Raw genomic sequence first — 6,000 nt, forward strand, 5'->3', positions numbered from 1 at the left:
GCATAAGTGTAAGCAATCAATTACGAATACGTAGACACATATATAGATAGTAAGCGAGGGAGATCGATAGAAGGATATCGGGGATCTGCGATCTCTACTTGTTGTCGGCGTTGGTGTGCAGAAATTTCAGGTATGTGAAAATAAAATAAAGAACTAAAATATAAAATACCTATAATACTAAGAATTATGCTTTTAACAGAAAAAATAAGTATAACTTTCTGAGTAAGTATTTAATATCTTTAAATTCCCTAATAAGACAGCTCAAAATAAAACACAAAAACACAAACAAAAAATCAACCTAATTCTTATATATTCTAAACATTCATCAATCCCTAAATACCCTTCACAGAGCATTCAAAAGTTCCAAAAGCTACTGTAAACTTTCCCCCCTTGATTTCGCTTTTTTTCCCCCCATTCACTCCCAAGGGTGCATTTAATTCTAATTGTTTCATTTGTTTGTTTTTTTCTCTTCGCGTCTGGGCTGTTACTTCCTTTTGTGGTAAAAAATAATAATGTTGAAATAAAAATGAAGTATATAAATAGAAGATTCAATTCATTAAGCAAACATCAGCAGATGGAACACACACTCGCTCGCCTCCTAACAAACATAGCGAACTCCCTCCCCACTTGTCCGCCTTTGCTTCCATTTCCGTTTCCGCTGCGAGTATACTGCTTCCCTTTGGATACATTTTGACTTATTTCTATTTGTATTTGCCACGCTTTATTTTCGTGGTCGATGGCCGCCACAGGAGACATGAAAGGAGATTCCCTCGCGCGCAGCTCCTTCGCTCCTGCATCTATCCGTAGCTGTGACTGTAGAATGTATCTGTATCTGTTTGTGTGCGGATCGCTGGGGGTCATGTTTAGCTTTTTCACCCCTTTTGAATTGCTTGGCTCTGGCAGCCGACCCTTGAGGGGTTTTCGGGGTTGGGATTGGGGCCCAGGGTGAGGGCCAGGGCGGGAGTTGGTCTCTATGGTCTATATGGCGTTGCTGCTGATGCTGTTGCCGCCTGTTTGTTTGTGTCTCATTGAGCGTAGATGCGAAAAAAACTCACGGAAATAAATTTTAAAATTTGTGTTATTAAACTATGTCATGGATTTTTTATTTTTAAAACTATTTTAAATCTTTTCAGTTTTTATTTAGTATAAATAATAAATTTTTATATAGTAAAACTAGATGAAATAAATAATTACTGCTTAAGCTTTCGGAATATTGATAAGAAATCTTATGGGAAATACATTTTTAATGAATTCAACATGAAAATTGTTATTTTTATATACCTTTAAGCCCAAGTATTTGCTATATATTTTCTTCAGTGTGCAGAGAGTCTTACAAATACGGAGAAATAAAGAGATATAGTGAAAGAGAGCGTGGGAGGAATGGAAAACGTTTTCGGACGGATTTATTTGCTTAAACCCAGAGTAAAAAGCTCGCTTTGGCTGCGTGGCACGCGGTAACTGTAATTGTCATTATGCCCCCGGGCAGTCAGCCCAGTTACTTACTAACCCCTCCACCCACTACCCCTTTCTCTATATTTTTTGATTCCCTTTCCCCCCACTCCCTCTGGCCGTCTCGGCTGCCTTTGGAATATTTGCCTTTGGCTTGGCAGCAAAGTGAAGGCGACTTGAATCATTTTTACCTCCCCCTTGGAACCCGGAACCGCCGCCGCCGCCAAGCGCCTTTCATATTTAGACGTGCTACTTATTTCCCCACACCCCTCACACACTCTCCCTCCGTGCGGCATCATCGTCTTGGCCATAATAATCATTTAGAGGAAGTTCGCCTGAGTTACTTGGCACACTCAACAAAGTATCTATCAATATTTGCATTTAGAAGTTCTTTGCCTTCTGGCGTATTTGTTGAGTTATTAACTGGAATTAGGGAAATTGAAATGCGTTTTCCGCATAAGAGCGTGAAATTAAGGTTTTCCGCCCGCACGCAAAACTGACTCACTCGAATGGCCAACTTGGGTACTGTTTTTGGCCTTAACTTTTCTAATTATGCGACACGATAATTAACTTAATTCAGGCGAGGACAACAATACAGGAACAAGTGGAAGACAGAGAGTAAGAGTATCTTCCCTCAACGCAATGTGCAATGGCCATGGCCCAAAAGCCAGTTGGCAGGCCGCCGAAAAGGCCAAAAGAGGGGGCCGCAAAATGCCATAAAAACCGCCGTCGGACTGATGCTGAAGTTTCCAAATTGCTGCTCAATGGTGGTGATGATGGTCGGTGGGTGAGGGCGATGGCATTTTTTGCCGAACATAGCCAAGGAAATTCAATGCCGAAATGGTCCAATATCGTGGCCAATGTCAATTTGCTTTTTGTTTTATTTCATTAGGTGGAAATGGAGTGCATACTCTTACTTGCCCGAAGGGAGTATATCCTTGTTTAAATGCTAAACTGCTTATAAATCAAGTGTATGAATCTTCTTGTTTCACTCAAGCACTTAAAGATCTAACTTAACCTTGCTATAAGCCATATAGCTCATTAGCAATAACAACAAGACCCAAACGGAATGACACTCTCTGGGGTTAACCTCAAGTGCCTTGGAAGGACTCCCAAATGTGTGATTGTCTTGGGGGTCGCCGAACCCAGGACTTCCAAATCTTAAATTAGCCAAGTCACGGCGCCAGCTGAAGCTATTAAAAATTGTGAAATAATTTCCAAGCACGCTCCAATGGAGCAACTGGGATTGTCGCGGAGTGTGGCTGCAATTACTTTGATGGCGACTGTGACACTGATGATTATGATGATGACGCGCACGACTCGCGCGGCATGCAAATACGCAGGGCTCTGGAATCCCGAGTCCTGAATTCTGAATCCTGAATCCCCGACTGGCACAATGGGAAGCGAAAGTCAGCAGATCAGAATCAACCCTCCGAAGGTTGGTCTGCGGGGGGCAGACGCCGCCCATGTATAGCCTTTAATCAGGGCGCATTATCAGCGTGGCTACGATATATAGCTATTTGTTTGATGACTCTGGGTGTGTTTGAGCACATCTGGCGCGATACCAGGTGGATGGGAACTCCGCCCAGGTCCTGATGAACTGGGCGAGTGCTCGATGACAGACTTGAGAAGAGCTCTCGGTGGTGCTAAATGGTTGGGGCAATGTCTTGCTGGCAATTATCATTAAAGATTTTTGGAGTTATTTCAGACACTTGATACTTTCGGTAAATAATAAAGCCAAAGCCTTTCTGAGGGAATGATATTAGAAAAGGGAAGACATTTTTCTAAACCTAAAGAGATTCTTGTGACAGCGAGAGTTGATTTATGACTTAAAGGGTTTTTTGGGATATAATTAAATTACCCAGAGTAATTATTGTGTAGTCACTCTGAAAAGAAACAGAAAATTAATATACAAAATATTACATCGAAAAATATGTAGAATTGTCTGAATTCTGAACTTTAAAAATTGCATTGCATTATTTAGACTCCTTTTCAGGGGTTTTTAAAACTGACAGTTTAGCATTTTCTTTTGTGAATTAAAAATGTCTCAAAAATCAGTGGTAGTTCCAAATATAAAATTTAATATGAAGAAATAGCAACTGAACAAGAAGAATGAAGGTAAGTCTTGGTAGAAGCAAGGATATTCTGTGAAAACTGCTCATGGAAACGCCTGTTGGTGTATTTCCCCCACATCATAACGCTATCGAATATTCACCGAACTGTGTGAAATTTTGGCTGGGTTGGCCCGGCATTTTCCTCGATAATTATTCGCGCCAGAATTTAAGACACTTTAAGGCGCGCGCTGGCAAAGCCTCAAAAGTATCGGATCACAAAGGAAAATCTTCTCTTCTCACACCGGGTGACAGGGAAACCCCCGAAGAAGCTGTCAGGCGTTGAATGTAAATGCCAGGCAGCCAGGAGATAAGCCGACGCCAAGCCAAGGAAAGCCAAGCCAGGGGCCGGAGCCAAAGGCCCGACAAACAAGCCGGAGATGTGTCGTTCTCATCGCTCGCTCATTGTCCTTGCGCGCGACTAAAATTAAAAAGAAGGAAGAAAAAGTGATAAGGAATCGGCGCTGGCAACTTGACACAATGAACTTAATATTAATATGAAGTAAATAAAGGCAACGCCGCCAAGTGTTGAAGTAGGAGTCGGTCGCTCTGAAGTGCGGTGGTGAAGTGAACTCGCAGGAGTCGAGTGTATTATGGAGTGCCTGTGCGGTGCGGCTTGTATGTGTTGAAAAGATTTACGAGCCCGAAATTCGAACAAAACTTTAAGAGAGTGAGCCATAAATTAGCCGGAGGGGCGAAAATACCGAGCCCGGAATAATACAAAACCCCGGCGAGCACCGGAAGCCCCGACCTCGGAGTCTAGTATTTTGACAGGGCCCAGCCACGCCCTCTCCATCCTCCAGAGCAGTCTCAACCCCTTTCAACGTTATCCCCTTATCCTTTATGGTTATTGTGTGCAATTCGTGGTGGCTTCACCTTTTTATTTTTTCTGACTGGCCCTGGGTAGCAGCGTCGCTTATTGTTATTGATGTTGTTATCAGTCGCAATTATTTTTTTGATTTACACAATTCGACGTAGACCGCTTTTTGCTTTTCGGTGACAATTTTCTCGCCTCGTTTTGCGGTTGGTAAAAGGGCATCGTTCCCAGAAAAGGAGGCTGGGAAAATCGCTGGTCGCCGCCGAGCTCATTTGGGCCCGGCTTAGCGTGGGTGCGGAGAAGAGGTCCTGGCTCGTGGTCCCTTTTCCCCTGAGGTTTTTCGCCTCACTCTCTGCATTATTGACAGTTGTTGTGGAATAATCAGATTTAAAACGTTAAATGTCGTCGCTACTTGGGCGGTTTCCCAGTTTTTCTCCAGTTTCCCTTACTCCAACTACCAATTCCATTCTCTGTGGCCCTGCCATATTTTGCCCGCCATTGTCTTCGGCTTTTATCTTTTATTTTCTGTTTGGCTTATTTTTGGAACATTTGCCAGCACCGAGATTGGCTTTGAATTTAAGTAGCAATTTCCTGTTTTGTTTCTGTCCCCGTTGTTCATGTCATGTAATGAATGTGGAAATATGTTGGGAGTTGTGGTCCTGGCACTGGGACTTCGTTGAAGGTGCTCGGATGTAATGTTTTTTGAAAGGATATTACCCAGCACAGGTCCACCAGCGATAATTTGGGATTATGTATATGCAGGCGACGAAGTAATAAAAATTTGCCACGCCATTTTATTGCGTACAAATGGGAGAATGAGTGTGTTTTATAATATAACAAGAGGTGTATAAGTACCAAGCTTGATGGATTATCTACCAGATACATTTTAAAATTATAAGCCATATACATTTAAGGATGTAAACCGTATTTAACCGTTTCAAAATTTATCCCTTTATCATTTGAAGATCCCTTATCCAATTTGTATCGATGATATCTGAATTGTAATGTAAACTGCGGATTTCTTTTAGGGTTTACTTAAGTTCTAAGAGATCAATGAGATATATAATGTTAATATATCCAAATTGGAAGTATGCATTAAGGTTTTTCAGTAGAGTTTGTAATAATAAACTCCCCTTAGAGTGTATAGAATCTCCCAAAATGATTATTAAATATTTATGCATATCCTTATCGCAGGCATTTTGGCGCTAATGAACCGGTGTAATATGGCCAAAACTGACTTGAGCTAGATAATGAAGCGTACGGAATGTAATCCCCGGCAGTAACATACTTGAACCTAATTACACTACCAGGACCTACTAGTCAAATTTCGGGCACTACCAGCCGGAAGGCAGCATAAGCCAACGTAAGGTGTTGTCTTATTTCACGTAAGCCGCTTAACGTTTCTCATCTATGTATATGGTCGGATGTCTAGACCCCCATTTTCCCCACCCGTTAAGACCCCATTACGTAATGCATTCGAAGATATTTGCCGATGGGCGCTGGCTGGGGGAGGTCTTCACTTTCGTGGGGAATCCGAGACAGTCTCCTTCCCCTGTGCCCCCTGCATAATCAAATTCAATTGCTCATTCAAAACATTAAACTGTTTATTTTTGGATGGAGGCC

General features: G+C 42.1%; 1 long non-coding RNA gene across 1 annotated transcript; it reads left to right on the forward strand.

The window, feature by feature from the left end:
- Nucleotides 1–3,470: 3,470 nt before the first annotated feature.
- On the forward strand, nt 3,471–6,000 carry LOC138927954 (uncharacterized). Its single transcript, XR_011444399.1, has 3 exons — nt 3,471–3,567; nt 5,572–5,740; nt 5,810–6,000. It is a non-coding gene; the product is annotated as an uncharacterized lncRNA (long non-coding RNA).

The sequence above is a fragment of the Drosophila kikkawai genome, chromosome 2L, assembly GCF_030179895.1.
Source record: "Drosophila kikkawai strain 14028-0561.14 chromosome 2L, DkikHiC1v2, whole genome shotgun sequence".
In the NCBI taxonomy this organism is placed as follows: Eukaryota; Metazoa; Arthropoda; class Insecta; order Diptera; family Drosophilidae; genus Drosophila; species Drosophila kikkawai.